At 55.3% G+C, this 18551-nt stretch overlaps 1 protein-coding gene across 1 annotated transcript in view; it reads right to left on the reverse strand.

Moving 5' to 3' along the window:
• Positions 1-18551, reverse strand: part of LOC132595357 (bone morphogenetic protein 7-like) — a gene marked incomplete at its 5' end in the record, with an annotated part of 57083 nt that overhangs the window by 38292 nt on the left and 240 nt on the right. The gene's annotated exons all lie outside the window — the stretch shown is intronic.

Raw genomic sequence — 18551 nt, forward strand, 5'->3', positions numbered from 1 at the left:
GGGAAGGTTCAGATGCTGGGAGAACTGAGAGGCTGGCAAGAGTTTTAACCAGGGAGTGGAAAATACTGGCTTTGGGCAAACTCTCCCTCACCCCTGCTCTGACCCTCACCCTGTGGCTCTTTGGGAAACTGCATGGCTGGATATTTTATTTTAAAACCCTGCATGTTGCAAACCGCTTCTGGGCCTCGAGAACATTCCTCAGAAGGCAGCGAGTGATGGAGAAGCCAGAGCTTTCCCAGGCTAACATGATGTCACGGAGCGGGGCATTCATGGCGCTGCTAAGGCTGAGTCAGGCTGGGAAGCCAGCAGCCCGCTGTGCACCTGGAGGCAGCCCAGCCTGCAAACACCAGCCCTGCAGGGAAGCCGGGAAGGAGATCAAAGGAGCCGGCAGAGGAAGTAGGGCGTGGCTGTCACGAGGCTCCCGGGTCAGGGAGGACCCAGCCCAGGTCCCCGCACCCCACCTGGGGCTTCAGGGAATGCCCCACCTTCTTCCAAGTCACCCAGACAGTCCCTGGTGTCCCCGGGGCGGGAAGGTGAAGTCAGAGAGGTCCAAGGCTTTTTTTAAACACTTTTTTTTTTTTTAAGGCTGCGCCTGTCCAGGAAGACTAAAATTAAGTCATTTGGGGAGAAAGGTGGAAAAATACACAAAGAAGCACAATATTCTCCTCCCGCAGCCAGAGCCCGAGTCACCAGCCCACAGCATCCCTGCCCCAGGACCATCTGTCTGCCTGTCTGTCTGTCTGTCTCTCCCTCCTCTCTTCCCTTCCCCATCCTCCACCTGGGCATTCACAGAAGGGTCAAGAACACCCCTGTCCAGGGTCCAAGAGGCCTGTGTCACTGGAGTCAGAGAGCAAATCAGCAGCCGTTAAGGCCTGGGGCTCAACCTGTCCGTCTGCAAGAGGAAGGATTTGGAGTTTACCAAGGTCTCAAAAACTGCTTCCCGGGCTTCCCTGGTGGCGCAGTGGTTAAGAATCTGCCTGCCAATGCAGGCGACACGGGTTCGAGCCCTGGTCGGGGGAGATGCCACATGCCGCGGAGCAACGAAGCCCGTGCCCCACAACTACTGAGCCTGCAGTCTAGAACCCGCGTGCCAAAACTACTGAGCCCGCACAGCACAACTACAGAAGCCCACGTGTCTAGAGCCCGTGCTCCACGACAAGAGAAGCCACCGCAATGAGAAGCCCGCGCATCACAACGAAGAGTAGCCCCCGCTCGCCACAACTAGAGAAAGCCCATGTGCAGCAACAAAGACCCAACACAGGCAAAAATAAATTAATTAATTAATTTTAAAAAAACCCTGCCTCCCATGAATAAGATGTCCAAGGGGGTAAAATGACACGGCTGAAAATCACAAAGGCTCTGTATTCAAGTAAGATCAGGAAGCATCACGTGATCACTGCTTCTTGAGAGATTTCATAATGCACACTGGCTCGTTAAAGGTTCTGAGAAATCCTGCTGCAAGGAAATGTCTCCTCCAGCCATGGAGTGCGCTTGCAGAGGCTTTCCAACTCGTGTGTGAAAGCAGGTCACAGGGGCAGGAGGGGAAAGGGATCAAGTCGGCACCTAAAAATGGGATGCAGCTCCCAGCAGGAGGCAACAGTCAGGAGGTCTAAGTGGAGCCCAGGAGCCTCTTTGTGATGACGTCGCCAGGGTGGCCCTTGGGTCACACTTTGGGGGGTCAGGGATGTATGCATGACGACACAAGGCTTTGGGTCCTAGGAAAGCCGAAATCAAATCCCTGTGGAGTGACCCAGGGCAAGCCAACCTCTGTCCTTCAGGTTCTTTTGTTTGTAATGTGGGGGTAACGATGAGGACTGTTCTAAGAATGCATCAGCTGGGATGGGACAGTCGAGATGCCGGCACAGAGCTGAAGACTCAAGGCTGAAGGCTCCAGGGTGCAGCAGATTCACTCACAACCACATCGTTCTGACTCTCATTCGAGAGGCAATGATCATAGAACAGGTCTGGCGTGGAGACGGCCCACCGAACCCTACGATACCTGAGAGGCAGGCAGGTGCTGTTGTCCCCTTGCACAGGTGGGAGACTGAGGCTCAGGGAAGCTTCCAAACGCTCCCGGGGTGGAGGGAGAGCAGCCACCTGGAGGAACCTCAGAGCCTTCCTTCCACCCTCCTCCTCCCCCACTCCGTCTGTCCCCAGCAGCCGGCTAGGCTGTCAGAACCCCGATTCTGAACAGCTAACTGCCCTGCCCTAAACCCTTTATTAGGTCTTAGGATAAAAAAGCCAAAATTCACTAATGTGTTCCATGATAAGGGAGATGATGTAACTGCCGGTCCAAACTGGAAGACTCTGGGGAGAGGAAGGAGGCCATTATTAATTCCAGGTGGGCACATGGGGGCATTTAGTCACCTTCCCTATAGGCTCTGGGTGGTCTGGCCCCCCTCCCTCCCCGACACCTCCTCTCACTCCACTGTCCTTCCACCTGCCCCCCAGGGCCAGCCACTCCAGCCTCCTTTCAGGCTGCCATCTATACCAGACTCTGGCCCACTCCAGGCCTTGGTACATGCTGTTCCCACTGCCTGGAAGACTGTTCCCTGTCCTTTCGCCTCTGTCGTCCCTGGGCACCCTGCAGCTCCTCAGGGAAGCTTCCACTGACACCCTGATGGGTAGGTCCTCATTATACATCCTCGCAGCCTCTCCTTTCCAGCACTCAGGCTAGAGTTTAAATGTGTTCATGTGGTTCTTTGGGTTTTCCTCTTTCCCCAACACATTTTAAGCTCCTTATCGGCCAGAACCAGTCCTACTTTGCTCACCTCCGTCGGAGTCCCAGCACCTAGCAAACAACATAGCACACAGTAGGTCTCAAATAGAAGACCTCTGAATGAATGTGCTGGTATCTTTGGAGTTTCTATCAGCCAAGGAAGTTTTCTGATGTCACTCTCTGTAGTTTGTGTTATTAAAAAGGAAGAGTGAATGTTTTTTCTACTGACTCAGGTGCTTCCAGAGATGCATTTGCCTCCAGTGCCCTGGGCCTCTGCCCACCATCCACCCTGTACCCACCGGGAGCCCCCTCCCAGGTCACGGGCACTAGGCTGCCTGGTCACACACACTGGTCCGTCCCCAGGCACCTCCACGCTCCCCACCTTCCACAGGTCCTGGCTAGGTAATCACAAGGTGGCCAAACCTCCCCCAGCCAACCCCCAGCTGGAGGCTGCCCGGCTGCCTGGGCTTCACCTCCTCCATTTCTATGCCCTCAGCACCCTGTCAAGGTCAGCTCCTTCGTCTGCACCTGTCAGGAGAAACCAACAGGACGCAGACAGGCAGGGGGCTGCGGCTGGGAAGAAAGTCAATCTCAAATTTACTTTGGGACCCAACTGTTGCTCCTCCTTACTTAAGATCCCAAGGTTTGGGCCCCAGAATTTTCCAGAACCCTGGAGACCTGGCATTCTGTTCACCCTGGGTGGGCTCCATACAGAAACCAAACGATGAGAAGTGAGCCGCGCTGGGGATTTCAGTGCTCGGAGGTGAAACATGAAGGTCCCCGGGGCTGCCCCAGAACAACCAGGCCTTGTGGGGAGCACCATGGAGCTCTGAGATGGGAAATCCCACGTGGCTGGGCAGCTGCCGGCATCTGGCATCGTGGAGGTGGGCGGGCGAGACGCCCAGGACGGGAGACTCATTTTTCAAGACCTTCCCCGGTTGCCCCATTTCCTCCGGCCTCCAGCTCCGGACGGAAATAGCACAAGGTAAGTGCAGCCTCTTTCATGCACACTCAAGGAACAAACACACCAGCACAAACCCAGTGTTTGTGCTGTGTCATCTTTCCTACTTTTTTTTTTTTAAAAAACAACCACAGGCTGTTTTAAGATTCCAAACCCAGGCGAAGAAAAGTTAAGTGAACCAGGCAGACAAGGGAGAGAGGAAATGAACTCAGCAGTGGAGTCTGCAGACAGAAGCAAGTGTCCTGAGCACCACAGTCAAGGTTTTCGAGAACAAAGGCCAGACCCGAAGCTCGATGCAGAGGAGGGAGGGGGTGTCTGAGACCAGTGGCTCCTTAAACCAAAGAGTGGCGGCAGGAAGAGGCGAGGCTGAGGACACACCTGCTGTGCCAGGTGCCACAGGTGCCTTGCGCTGCTGGACCCCCGACAGCCTACCAGGTGCACACTCTCTCGTCCTCTGTCATATTCTGGGGCCCCCCGGGAGCAGATCCTGAGTCAAGGACTTGAATGCAAGTGGTTCGTCTGAGAAGTGACCCCAGGAACCACCTGAAGCGGGGCGGGAAGTGAGGCAGGGATGGAAAGGGGCCAAAACACGGAGCTGTGGGCCTCTGGGGCTCACACCCGCTGGGCCCCCGGGGCGCTGCGTGAACACAGCTCAGCGTGGTGCTTCCTGGGTGCGAGGAGGTTGGGCTATATATCCACCTGCGATGGAAGGTGAGGGGCTTTGACTCTGCAGTGAGCTGCACACACTCCTGGGGCAGAGAAAGCCCTGGGCAGGAGAGGCCAGTGCTGAGCGGAAGTATCTCGCGGGCAGCGCCCGTCAGCCATTGCAGTGAGGAAGGACGGAGGCCCTGTCCCAGGTCACAGCTGGCGAGGCCAACACGGCAGGAGTTGCCCACCCTTGGAGGCCAGACATGGGCTGCAGGAGAAACTGCAAGGACCCCCCCTCCCACGATGGCTGGTAGGGGTGGGACCTGGGAGAGAAGACCCAGCGCTGAAGGGGAAGCCGGTGGGCGGTCCCTCTTCCAGCCCAGGAATCAAGACTATGGGCCTCACAGATTCTTCTCCTGGGAATTCAGGGTCACTGGGATGCACCCCGATCCGCTGCACGTGTAATGCCTGACAAAGCAGGGCTCTGCTGGAAAGCGCTGTCCAAGGAGAACCCCATTTCCTTCCCTTTGACAATGACCGACTCCCTTGCAGGCTGCTCATTCTCAGTCCCGCTCGAAAACCTGGCTCACAGACCAGCACTCCTACACTTCCCCAGCCTACAGGCCCAACCCTGGAGCCAAAGGTTGAGCCCAAATCCCTAACCTCACATCAAGGGGAAATAAGAAGTCTGCTTTTGGACCCAAGTGTCATCTTTAAAAGAGTCCCTAACTAGGTTCTGAGGAAGAACCAAAAAAATTTAAAATCCTAACTCCGAAAAGGCTCTCATAATCTAGTTTCCATGCAAGAAGGGAAACCACAGGCTTTGTGCCAGGCACCAGAAAGGGGTGGTGTGCACTGGTCGAAAGCCCCAGAGGCCACAGGGCGCTCCAGGCTGAGGACCTAGCGATCCTGACCACCTGCGTCCAGGTTCAGAGGGTGTGGGATTCGAGTTGGAGTTTGAAACAGGTAAGGTTGAGATAGACGAAGCAACAGTGGGAGAGGATTATGTATAAACGCTCCGTCAAAAGCTGGCTGAGGGGCTTCCCTGGTGGCGCAGTGGTTAAGAATCCGCCTGCCAATGCAGGGCACACGGGTTCGAGCCCTGGTCGGGGAAGATCCCACATGCTGCGGAGCAACTAAGCCCGTGCGCCACAACTACTGAAGCCCACGCGCCTAGAACCCGTGCTCTGCAACAAGAGAAGCCACCGCCATGAGAAGCCCGCACACTGCAACGAAGAGTAGCCCCCGCTCACTGCCAACTAGAGAAAACCTGCGCGCAGCAACGAAGACCCAACGCAGCCAAAAATAAATAAATAAATTTATTTATTAAAAAAAAAAAAAAAAAAAGCTGGTTGACTGTCAAGGTCATCAGAAACAAGCAGAGCCTAAGAAACCCACAGGCAAGATGTGCCCAAGGAGACGTGATGACTAAATGTCATATGATGTCCTGGAAGGGGTCCTGGAGCAGAAGAAAGACACTGGGTAAAAACCAAGAAAATCTGGGTCAATTATTGACTTCAGTTCATAATAATAATGCATCAACATGGGTTCCTTAACTATAGCAAATGCACCAAACTAATGTAAGAGGTTAACAGGGGAGCCCGGCTACAGTGCGTATGGGAGCTCTGTGTGCCACCTAGTCAATGTTTCTGTGAATCTAAACCCATTCTGAAAAGTACGATCTAGTAATAAAAAGTAAATTATGTTTTTCTAAACTCTGGTTTCCAGGGGGGTGGAAGGATTAAACTAGAGTGAGGACTGAAGAGACAGGGAAGGGAGACCAGCTGGGGGAAAGCAGAGGCCAGAAAACAAGGTATCTCTGGAGAAAAGGGGGGTGTGCGAGAGCCAAGCTGGCTGGACCACAGGTCATGTGTGTGTGTGTGTGTGTGTGTGTTGTGTGCCTGTGTGTCTCTCTGTGTGTGTATACGTCTGTATGTGTATCTGTGTGTGTTGCGTGCCTGTATCTCTGTGTGTGTATATGTCTGTATGTGTACCTGTGTGTCTCTGTGTGTGTGTGTATACAGGCGGCAGCTGGAGGTGAGGCTGGAGCTGGACTGTGGCAGGTGTGCATCCCTGCACTAAAGCACTGGACTTTCAAGGTACAGATGAGAAGCATTCATATGTGTATAGACAGCAACAGATATCTATACCCAGGTCGCTTGCAGGGCCAGCCTCATGGGCATGTGACCTGGGCAATCACCCAGGAGCCCACACATACGAGGGCTCGTGCTTGGTTTAATGCTCTGCAGTCACTGCCTTGAAATCCTTAATGCACTTTTTTTTTTTTTGCCCACGCTGTATGGCATGTGGGATCTTACCCTGACCAGGGATCGAACCCGGTGCCCTCTGCAGTGGGAGGGCAGAGTCTTAACCACTGGACCACCAGGGAAGTCCCCTTTAATGCATTTTTAACAAGTAGTCCCATGTTTCCGTTTTGCACTGGGTCTCACAAAGTATGTGACCAGTCCTGGGAGCTTCTTTTTAACAATTAATAATAATAATTCCATACTGTATGATTCTAACTGTATGACATTCTGCAAAAAGCAAATTTATGGAGACGGTAAGAAGATCAGTGGTTGCCAGGAGCTGAGCGGAGGGGAAGGATGAACAGGCAGAGCACAGAGGATTTTTAGGGCAGTGAAAGTACTCTACATAAAGATACTGTGACGATGGATACATGTCATACACATTTGTCCAAAGCCATAAACTGTACACCAAGAGTCAATCCTGATGTAAACTAGGGACCCTGGGTGATAATGATGTATCGATGGAGGTTCCTCAGTTGTAACAAATGTACCATCTCGTGTGGGATATGGATAATGGGGGGGCTGTGCACGTGTGGGGATGGGGGCTATAGGGGAAGTCTCTGTACCTTTCCTTCAATTTTGCTGTGAACCTGAAACTGCTCTAAAAAAAATCTTTTTTTAAAAAAAGAATGCTAACAAAGACTTCCGGTCCCTACACCAGATTGGCTGTGGTTAAACACACGAATCTGTATTTTTCTCTTTAAACGTGGTCCCGGGGGTCCTGACAACAGCTCAGCTTGGGCCCTCCCATCCCAGACCATGGGGCCGATGGATGGACCCGTGTGAGCAGGTACGTGGCTGGAGCTTAGTGGGGCTTTAGGGGAGGATAGCAGTGAGCACGATGAATGGGAGGCAGGAAGGAGACAGGGTGGGGAGGGACTCCCCACTCAAGCCTGGGTCAGGGCCAGCAGCACCCCCTCCGGCTTATCCACAAGCGCAGCATCTCAGGTGCTTCTGCCTGGGCTCCCTGGCTCCCGGGGGCTTTCCCTCCCAGGTGCCAGCACCCCTTCACCTGTGAACATCCAGGGTGGAAGTGCACCTCCCCCTCCCCAGGGGTCCCGCAGGGGACATGTGACAACGTCTGGAGACGTTTTGGGTTGTCGCACCCTGGCAGTGCCATCTCACGAGCAGAGGCCAGGGAGGACGCTAAACACCCTATAGTGCACAGGGCAGCCCCAAGTGTCCGTGATGCCAGGTTGAGAAACCTGCCTCAGACAGCACTGGCGGATGAGGAGGTAGCAGCACGTCAGCTCCCTGACCCGTGAGTGCAGGGAGGGGTACGACTCACCCCTCCAGAAGTCCCTACAGGACGAGGGAGCCGAAGTCACCTTCTGCGGGGCTCTGCCTGGCACCACCCCCTTGCCTGGCTGCCTATCTTTCCAGGCCCACTTCCCCATGCACCTGCTTTTTCTGGAAACGTTTTCTGATCGTGCACCTTCACACAGTCTTCAGCTCAGGGTCTGACTTCAGGGAAGCCTGACCTGAGACGGGTGGCCAGCAGGCTTCACTCGACGGCAGCTTCACTCGACGGCAGCTTCACTCAACTAGCAGCAGTTGCCTCAGCTAGCGGAGCTGTACTGAGGATTCAGGCCAAGGCCCGGGTAGGCAGGAAGGAGCTCTGTGATCTATTAGCGATTCCTGCCCTGGGTCCCTGAGGGGGTGCGGTGGCACGCTCGCTGGACTGCAGGCCAGGTGTCAGCTTTCCTTCCTCCATTTTTGGAGTGACAAAAGGCAAAGCCTTGGACATTGTGGAGAAAAGAAGAAAATGGTGCTGCTGGGGGCTGGTGGTAGGAAGACAAAGGAAGGACCAGTGTCTGGAAGAACCTTGAGCATTTACCCAGATGCTGACCTCCAGCCTGAACTTGAAATAACCAAGGGCTTCCTTAACCATGGTTGACTCCTTTTAAAACGTCCCTTTCCCGGTGAGCCTGCATTTCCCATCCTTACTGAGTTCACATCTGAGCAGGCACTTTTCTTCCCAGCTACAGATGACCCACTGCTCATGACCAAACTGAAAAATATTAATTCTCTCTGTCTCCTGCCAAAAAGGCTAAAGCAATTACGGGCCCTGATATGAAACACAGATGTTAATACATTTGGAAAAATAGACTCCTATGGACGAGCAGAGGTCCAAGTATGAAGTGCTTTTGGAATTAAAGCGCTGGGATCAAGTTATACAGCCAGCCCCCAATACTGAAGCCCATTCTTCCAAAATTCATTCCAGTGTAGGGAATCCGGGGCCATGGCACACACGCTGACAAGTCCCCTACTTGCAGACGAGAACCAATCCACCCTTGGGTACCCACTGGCACACAAGCTCAAAATAATATAATTATAATCATCACAGGGAAACTTCCCTGGGATTGAAAAGTATTATAATTACGGGCAATTTTCACTTTTTGGAAATTGGGCTCAGATGCTGAGGAAAGGTTGCGAACGAGGTGTTCTCGGGTTTCAGCTCTGGAGGAGAGAACACATTGGAAGGCTTGCTGGGACTGATGGGCCCAAGGTGGGAGGTGTGGGAAGTGTGAGAGGAGGGCCAGCGCTCCCCCGGCCAGCAGGGACCTGTTTCACACGGTCTCGTACCAGCCCCCGTGCTTGGTACTGAAACTCCTCTGTGCAAGACGCAGCCACAGTCTGTCAAGTCAGGAAGCCCACGGCTAGAAGGGCAGATCCTTCATGCACACGTGTTTTGCTGAGCACCTACTATATGCCAGCTTCCAGGTACTAAGGATACAACAGTGAGCAAAACACACTGGACGCCTGCCCTCATGGAGAGATCGTCTCTGGCCCTGCTGCTGGGCCACCATCACGGTCACCACGGCTCCCACTCAGATCTTTGCGGAAAAGCCCGATGAGGCTCATGGCGGGCCACGACCCACCCAAGTTCACGCAGCTTCCAAGTGGTGGAGTGGGAGGCAAATCCAATTGCTTCCAAAGCCCCTGGTCTTTACCAGCTGTCCACACAGCATCACTGGGGCAAGCGGGGCAGGTCTTCCATCTTCTCGGCCTCAGTTTTCTTGTGCAGAAAATACGTTTCCCTCCCATCACCCAATTCCTAGGATTGCCATGAAGGGAAAAGCAAATGTGTATCCATCAGCCAAGGAGGGAAACCAGATGTGACTGGGGACAGATGCAAACTTCCTTTCCTTAACCCTAACCTGCTACTGTGCCTCAGTTTCCTTGCCTGTAAAATGGGGTGGGTGATGGTACCTCCCTCAGGGGGTTGTGGTGGGAAGGACAGAGTGCTCTGGACAATCAGCTTTGTCATCGTCACCGTCAGCAAAGGCAGCCAACTCTTCTCTCAGTTCAGAGAACTGTTATCCACCTGGGAGCGTGTATATTACATCGTGAATTCGAAGGCATCTGCCTCATGGACAAGAGGTAAAGGAGCGGCCCTTTCCACAAGGCGGGTCTGCAAGGGGACTGACTGACGGGACATTTGGTCTCCTTGACCTTCACGGTCATTAAGCATTAAATCCATATGGAATGATGGGAACAGGGCAGGCACAGAAGAAGGTCCTCCTAAAGGCTCCCCAGCGTCATCGTCTGTAACCTCCTCTCCCAAAGAGGCATCTAGGTTGCCATCCGCTCACCTTGGGGAATCCCACACTGGCACTCACCAGCATCAACCACATCTCACGCACTCCCGGGAGGGGACGCAGGGCAGGAGTCTCCACCCACGCTGAACGGATGACGTGACTCCTGCAAGGTCCCACAGATCCTCAAAGGAACAGGAAAGGACAGGATCAAGTCCACTCTGGGGACTTTAAAAAAAACCAGTGTCAAGGCGATACTGGGACCCGTTACATCAGAATTCTGGGGGTGGGGCCCCGAAATTTTACCTAGTGCCTGGTTTTGAATTGCAGGGAGGGTGGGACCTTGGGAGGGTCATTTGACCTCTCTGTGCCCCAATGACCACATCCACAGAACGGGAGGATATAGACGTCTCAAGGTCGTCGTGAGGACTTAGCGTGCGTGCAACTTGCAAGCACTTGACGCACAGAGTTTGTCGCCACCGACTCCCTGACCACCGCTCGTATCTTCCCTGTGAAGCCAGTTAGGGGATGAATTACGGAAGGAAACAAAAGGCACCGAGATTTTAAAAAGCAACAAGGCCCACGATGGCCTTAGCCTGCAGGACAGGAAACCGATGGACATGTGGACATTTGGTCCCGGGCTGCCGAGCAGGGCAGCCCAACTGAGATTTGACTGGCATGACGCGGGGGCTGGACACAGCAGATTGCCATCTGCTCAGCGGGGGGGGGGGGGGGGGGGGGGGGGGGGGGGGGGCGCCGGATGCAGGCTTTTTCCAGAGTGAGCCTGTTGGACACCTGAGTGGATCCCAAGGGGCCCTGGTTCCTGCTGGAGCCGCTCTGTGCTGGGATTTGGAGGGGGCCTGGGGGAAGGCAGCCAGAAGTGCCTGGGTGCCCTGGACCAAGCTGCTCTCCCTGGACCTTCCAGGACGTTCCGGCCGTGCCTGGGCAGTCAGTGCTCCCTCCTTGCCCTCTGCGGAGCTCACGCCCTGCGGCGGAGGGTTGTGATGCAAGGTGAAAGCCAGGAGAGTGGAACCGGGCACGCGGGCCTTCAGCAGGAAGGCTCCAGGAGATTCCGGAAGCCTTCAGAACCACAGCCCGCAGGACCTCCACCCTCAGCCTGCCCCTTCCCTGTGCCACTGACACTGTTAATCAGGGCCTGGACCACACTTGGGGCTCAGTCCAATGGGAGAGAAACAGTGTTGTTGGAGAGACCAAGGCAAGAGGAACTTGGGGGCCTGGGCTAGAAGAAATCTCTCCCCTTCTTTTTCCTGGGCGCATAGGACAGCCCACAGGGGAGGGAGAAGAGAGAGCTCAGCCACCTGTTCTCAGACCTGGCTACACAGAGAAGCACCTGGGAGCTCAGAAAATACTGAGGCCCAGCCACACCCCAGACCCTGATGTAGCCAGAGTCGGAAAAGCCCCCCCCGCCCCGCAGGTGATTCTAATGCACGGCCAGGGGTGAGGACCGCAGCTGGGGACTCACAGTCGCCCTGTTTGAGCCTGTTTACTCCAGGGAAGGAAATCCGTACAAGCAAGAAGCCCCAGGGTGCTGCCGTGGCCAGGAACACGAGCCCTGGAGTCCAAGAGACCTGAGGCTAAGTCCCGCCTCTGCCCCATTTGAGCTGTGGGATCTCAGGTAAGTTACTTCCCCTCTGAGCCGGTCTCTACACCTGTAAAATGGGGATATCAAGCCTTCGCAGAATCATTTCCAAGGTCCTCAAGGAAGGTGAAGTGCCCTGCGGTGCGACCACGCCCCTTGGTCCAGACATGCTCATGGTGACTGAAGTCAGATAAAAAGCAGTCTCGTGGGCCTCCCTGGCGGCGTGGTGGTTAGGAATCCGTCTGCCAATGCAGGGGACATGGGTTCGAGCCCTGGTCCGGGAAGATCCCACGTGCCGCGGAGCAACTAAGCCCGTGCGCCACAACTACTGAGCCTGCGCTCTGGAGCCCACGAGCCACAACTACTGAAGCCCGCGTGCCTAGAACCCGTGCTCTGCAACTAGAGAAGCCACCGCAATGAGAAGCCTGCGCACCGCAACAAGGAATGGCCCCCACTCGCCACAGCTAGAGAAAGCCCGCGCGCAGCAACGCAGACCCGACGCAGCCAAAAATAAATAAATAAAATAAATAAAATAATTAAAAAAAAAAAAAGCAGTCTCGTTACCAAGTTCTTTACCTTTATCTGATGCGACAAAGACTTGGGAAGGGTCCGATGACCCGCCGCCCTGAGGCCACCCTGGGGCATGGGGACCACAATGTCCCCACAGTGGGGGGCCCTGTCCACCCGGCGCCTTCTCGCCTGCCTCTGTGCATCGCATCCCCTGGGAGCTTGTCAGAAACACAGAAGCTCAGGCTGCACCCCAGCCACCTGACTTGGAACCTGCGTTTTCATCTGATGCCGGAGGAGCCGTGTCACTGAGCTGAGCTTTTAAAGGGCGAGGATGGCCCTGGGCTTGGGTCAGGGAAGCTCTGGACGAAGCTTCCTTCTCGAGGGAAGGCAGGAGCTGCAGCAGGCGTGCGAATTCCTGGAGGGTGGGGACACCGGCTGAGGAGACCCGTGGCACCTCCTCTGTGCAGGGAGCTGGGAGCCTTGGGGCGGGGCTGCTGGCGGGGCTGCAGGTTACAAGGTCCCCACGTGGGCAGCACGGGCACAGCGCTGGCCTCCACCCTCCTCAATGCCCGCGGCTGCCTTGGGGCGAAGGGAACTGGCGAGCAGCCCCTCGGCCCCCCTCCCCCTCCGGCCCGTCACGGGGACGGTTCCCTCTTCCTCGAGTGATTCAGGCTACGGCTGATCCAATCTTGGCCCCAGAGACCACTCTGAGGTCACCTCCTGGCAGCCAAGGTCCCTGAGACAGACCGAGGGACAGTTTTTATCCAGCTGTCAACTTCATCTCGACCTTGGCAGTGACTGACTCCCTGCAAGCGGGTTCTGCTGGCCCGCGGGCCCCAGGGTGTCTCACTGACCAGCTGGACCCCCTACCAGTGGGGCCGCACTGCAGGGAGAAAGCGTGGACCTGCGAGGAGAGGGCTGGGGCGGGGTGAGGCTGGAAAACGCCCAGCCTGAGTTCCACGAATGAAGCCCGTTAGCTTGCAGGACGCCCACCTCAAACAGCCTCATCTTGAGCTGGAACCAGGGTTAGAGCCAAGGGGGACAGAAGTGGGACCAGCTCCTGGAAGCCAAGCCCCGACTGGCCACCCCTGACCCAGGGTTCCTAAAAGGAGGGCAAGACTCCAAGCCCTTCGCCGCCCCCCACCCTCCCCAGCAAGGCCACTGGAGCCAAGGCCACCATCCCCAGACCTGCCTCTCGGCCCCCGCTCACCCCACAGCCGGCCAAGGGCGGCCTCTCCAGCTGCAAGTGGAGCCCAAAGGCCGTGGAAGGCCTCCAGCTCGGCTCATTATCGGAATTTAATCTGGATTCCAAGAGATCAAGAGGAGTCTGTAGAAAGTGGCTGCCACAGGGGGAGCGATGCTGAGGCCGACCCAAAGCCAGCTAAGCCCCGGCACGCCCAGGGCTTTCCTGGAGCTCAGGCAGAGGCTCGCCAGATGTCCCAGCTCCGAGCTCTGCGCAGCTGGGCGGTCGGTGTCAGGGAGGCCACGCCTCCCTTAGCAGAGGGAGCAGGGGGCCACACAGCAGGGTGGCGGGGGCCGGATCAGAACTCCTCTCGGGCTCAGATGAGCCAAAGGCCTTCTGCTTGAAGAGGATGTGTGGTCCAGGCTGTGGAAACGCAAACAAGCGCTCCACCTCCAAGCAAGCTTAGGCCTGCATCCCCATCAGAAACGGCGAAATTAAGGGATTTAGCATAGAGGGCAAAGGCAGTACCACCACCCAGACCTGGAGCCCTTCATCTTCCTAAGCAGGTCTCTGCGTTCCCCGTGATGGTGGTGGTGATGGTGAGGATGGTGGTGATGGTGGCAGCGATGGTGATGATTCTAATAGCGGGGAAGCCTTTATTGAGAGCTTACTATGTTCTAAGTAGGTATGGTAACTCCCTTTATCCTCACCACAGCCCTGGGAGGTAGATTCAGTTATTATCCCCATTGTATAGAGGAGGAAACCGAGGCTCTGAGGGGTTACTACTTCCCAAGGTCACACTGGTACATAATGTCGGGATGCGAATCTATACTCTTCAAAGCTGGGTTATCCCACCTGGGGAACAACATAATAGGATCATTTTGCTCTGGAGTCAAAAACAGAACCTACCCAGAAGAAAAATCAGTAATTTTTTGGAAAAAATGTTCACCTTTTAACTCTTGGAGCATGAGGGCCTTGCTTCCTTCTTTCAAGTATAGATAGGGGGCTTCCCTGGTGGCGCAGTGGTTAAGAATCCTCCTGCCAAAGCAGGGGACACGGGTTCGGGCCCTGGTCCGGGAAGATCCCACATGCCGCGGAGCAACTAAGCCCGTGCGCCACAACTACCGAGACTGTGTTCTAGAACCCACGAGACACAACTACCGAAGCCCGTGCGCCTAGAGCCTGTGCTCCGCAAGAGAAGCCACCGCAATGAGAAGCCCGCGCACCGCAACAAAGAGTAGCCCCCGCTCGCCGCCACTAGAGAAAGCCCTTGCGCAGCAACGAAGACCCGGCGCGGCCAAAAATAAATAAATAAAAAATAAATAAATTCCAGAAAAAGAAGTATAGATAGGAAGCTTAGAAATCTAAAGCAAGCAGCCCCTTGCGGCCCTCCTGCGGCCTCTCGGTCCACTCTCTGCTCTGCTTTACGCTTTGCACCTGCCGTGTCCCCCTGCGTCTCCTCCTCTGTTTGAATGTGACCTCCTCAAGGGCTCGGACTGGGGTCTGGTCACGTCCACCATCGCCCAGCACAGCAGGTACTCAAACATTTGCTGAGGGGGGACTCGGTCTCCCAGCAAAGCCCAAAGCCCCCCGAGGCAGGAATTCCCAACGCTGGCCTGAGCGTCCCCAGAGGTGGCCTGTGGCCAAGGTGCTCTTCGGGGCAACCTGTCACGCCGGCCACAGAGCCACTGACAGCTGTCCTGTCCCGCCTGTCCCTCTCCCAACCACAGTGACTCAGGCCTTCTCCCCTCCCAGGGCCTCTGGATCCACCCCATGGAGCTAAGGCAGGGCTGAGGAGGCAGCCACTTCAAACTGTTATGGGACCAGTGCCCACGAAGTCAGCAGGTTGACACAGACAGAAGGCTGAGGGGCTGCCAGCAGGCACTAGGGAAGCCAAAGGCTTGTGTTTCTTCTAAGTGAGGACCCAGTGGCTCACACCCACCCCCGCATCATCACCTCCCTTCTGTCCTTCTAACAAACATGCTTGTCTGCACCTTAGGACGGTGGCCCTTGCGGTTCCCCGGAGATACTCTCCCCGCACCCCATTTCAGTTCCTTCTAGTCCTTCAAATATCCCCAGCTCAACAGGCCGTCAAGGACTACCAGTCACCTTGTCTGGCCAGTGGGCCTATTTATTTGCTTATTTGCTGACTGCCCGTCTTCACCCCCTGTTATGGATGGAATTGTATCTCCTAAGAAGATGCGCTCAAGTCCTACCACTGGTGTCTCTGAATGTGACCTTATTTGGAATTAGGGTCTTTATGAACATGATCAGTTAAGTAATGAAAAGTCATGCTGGAGCAGGACGGCCCCTAAGCCAAGATGACTGGTCTCCTTATCAGAAGAGGAGAGAGGCACACAGAGAGGATGCCAGAGCCATGTGACAACGGAGGTGGAGATGGGAGCGGCGCCGCCGAGCGCCAGGAACGCCATCGACGGCAGCACCAGAAGCTGGAAGAGGCAGGAAGGATCCTCCCCTGCAAATTTCAGAAGGAGCACAGCCCGCTGACACCCTGATTTCAGACTTCCGGCCCCCAGCACTGTGAGAGAGCACATTTCTATCGTTTCAAGCCACCCAGTGTGTGGTGCTTCGTGAGGGCAGGAAACCGGTACACCCCTCACACAGAGTTGAGACGAGGTCCCTGCCCCCGTGAGCCGGGCTGGTTTATTCCAGCGGTTTAGCAGCAGTGGTTGAATAAGCAAATGGCTGGGCTCCCACGGGTCTCTCCAAATGCAGTGGCCTCTGCGCAGCCCACCCGCCCCGCGAGGGAGGCACGTGCACGCCAGGCCCGTCTCGCCCGTTGCTGGGTCTCCGCTGCTCTTCCCGGCGCGTGGAGTGGAGCGGGCGCACACGGCAGGCGTGGGGCCGAGGGGTGGGGTGCCCCTCGCGTCAAGGGCGGGGCCTGAGGATGCTCCAGACATGAAGAAAGCTCCCACGCACGTGAGGGAGGGGCCCACGCCAGCAGCATCCCAGCTGACCCCAGAGACCGCCGGCCAGGGAGGACGAATGCCTTCCTGCGTGGAGAACTTGGGGGAAGAGCTGCACAGACGACACCAGCCAACCCTTCCGGTCCCGCTCAGCCAAAGGCCATCGGGGCAGCTACGTTCCTGAGGTTAAACCTCTGGGTGGAGGTTTCTGAGGCAGCTCTGGGGAGCCTGCCAGGAGGCCCTGGGGTGTGAGCAGGGCTTGGCTTTTGCACAAGTGGACCGATCGAGTGCTACTGACAGATAGCCTCTGGGTACCTGCCTCGCCCCAGTTGGTCAGCCTTCAGGAGAAAACAGCCAAACATGTGCTCTCGTTCAAGAGTCCCGGGGGATCCGTCAGAGTACAGAGCAAACATATGTTACCCTGGGGGACTGAACTCAATGCTTCTTATTGAAATTGGGTCTGGGGGCCAGGGTCCAGCCCACCAGGGTGAAGTGGGGCACCTGAGTGCCTTTAGTAAGATTCGGAGGTGACTGCCAAGGCTGTCTGCTGCCCGCACCCCCTTCCGAGCCACACCCACATTCCAGAAAGGTGCCATCCCCTCAGGGAGGGTCTGCCATCCTCTCTAGCAGGGGAGCAGTACAGGGCAGTGCATTCAAGCGGGCGCTCTAAAATGCAAACTTAATCCACACTGAGACGCCACGTGTCACCCATCAGACAGACTAAGATCAAAACAGTGCAATAACAGCCCATGCTGGGGAGCACATGGGGCCACAGGCCCCCTCCATGTGGCTGGCAGAAGTATATATTGACACAGCCTCCAAAGGGAGCAGTTCAGCAAAATCTATCAGAGTCACCAAGGTATGCGCCCCCGACCCCACAATTCTATTTCTAGAACTATATCCGACTGATAGACAAGCACGTGTGTTATACGCCCCACCCACACCGTCTATAATTCGGAAAAGTTGAGAATCCACCTTGTGCCCGCAGGAAACTGGCTGAATACCTTAGAGCACAACCCACACGACTGGAGACGCGTGGTGATGAAAAGAACGAGGATGCCCCCTGGGAAGGGACGTGGAAGGATGGTCAAGGTTTACTGTCAAGACTATCAAGGTTTAGTGATAGAAGTAGGTGCAGGAGAGACTCTATGACGAGATATCACTTGTGAAAAGATATAAATGCACATGTATCTGCTGATTTGAGACAACGCGAGAAACTGGGCGCAGAGGCAGTTAACGAAGGCGAAACACTGGAAACACTCAAGACAAGCTTGGTTTTCTTAGTATTTAAGATGACCTTCCAAATGACAGTGCCTGCCAAGCCAGGTGCTGAGAGTCGCTATGTCCCCAAACGTGCTACGAGGTCCCCTTTCCTGCTGAAGACGCTAGGACAGCCCAGCAGAAGGGGGCGTCCACACCACCTTTCTTCCGTCATGAGGAGTGGCAGGTGGTGCCGGTGGGAGTAAAAGTCCAAGAGCCCGCGATGTCCAAAAACCCAGCCACCAGGCAGCACCACCTCGGGACTGCAGGAGATATGGGAACATACGTATATGTATAACTGATTCACTTTGTTATAAAGCAGAAACTAACACACCATCGTAAAGCAATTATACCCCAATAAAGATGTTAAAAAAAAAAAAAAAAGAAGTTCCAGCCCATTCTCTCAGCCTTCTCACCTCTCAGAGGACTTTGAAACGAAACGGAAGGGTCTCAAGAAACGAAAGTCCTTCAACCCAAGCTTTTCGTTCCTGACCTCAAGATTCCTGGAAGGCTCAGAGTTCTCTGACCGTTTATTTTTGATTTGGGGATTTTTATCCCCTAGCATTTTATTACAAATGGCCACTTTCATTGGTGGCCTGACATCACATGGGAGAGAAGCAGACCGTCAAAAACGCTTCTTCCTCTCCCTCGTTCCCCCTAAACACAGGCTGACCCAGACTACCCATAATTCCCCACGGGGGCCACCCAATCCCTGGCTCACCTGGCTGTCCCCTATTCCTAACTCGATCTGCTGACGGTGATAGTTTTAAGAGGTGGAGACATACACCATACACCATCTCTAAAAAAAGATACTCCATCCAGGGCACGTGGCTGGTGATCCACGGGGGGAGCGGTCATGACCAGTCTGGTCGCATCCTCTGGCCACCAGCTCCTCTGC

Source organism: Globicephala melas, unplaced genomic scaffold, assembly GCF_963455315.2.
Source record: "Globicephala melas unplaced genomic scaffold, mGloMel1.2 SCAFFOLD_640, whole genome shotgun sequence".
Lineage (NCBI taxonomy): Eukaryota > Metazoa > Chordata > Mammalia > Artiodactyla > Delphinidae > Globicephala > Globicephala melas.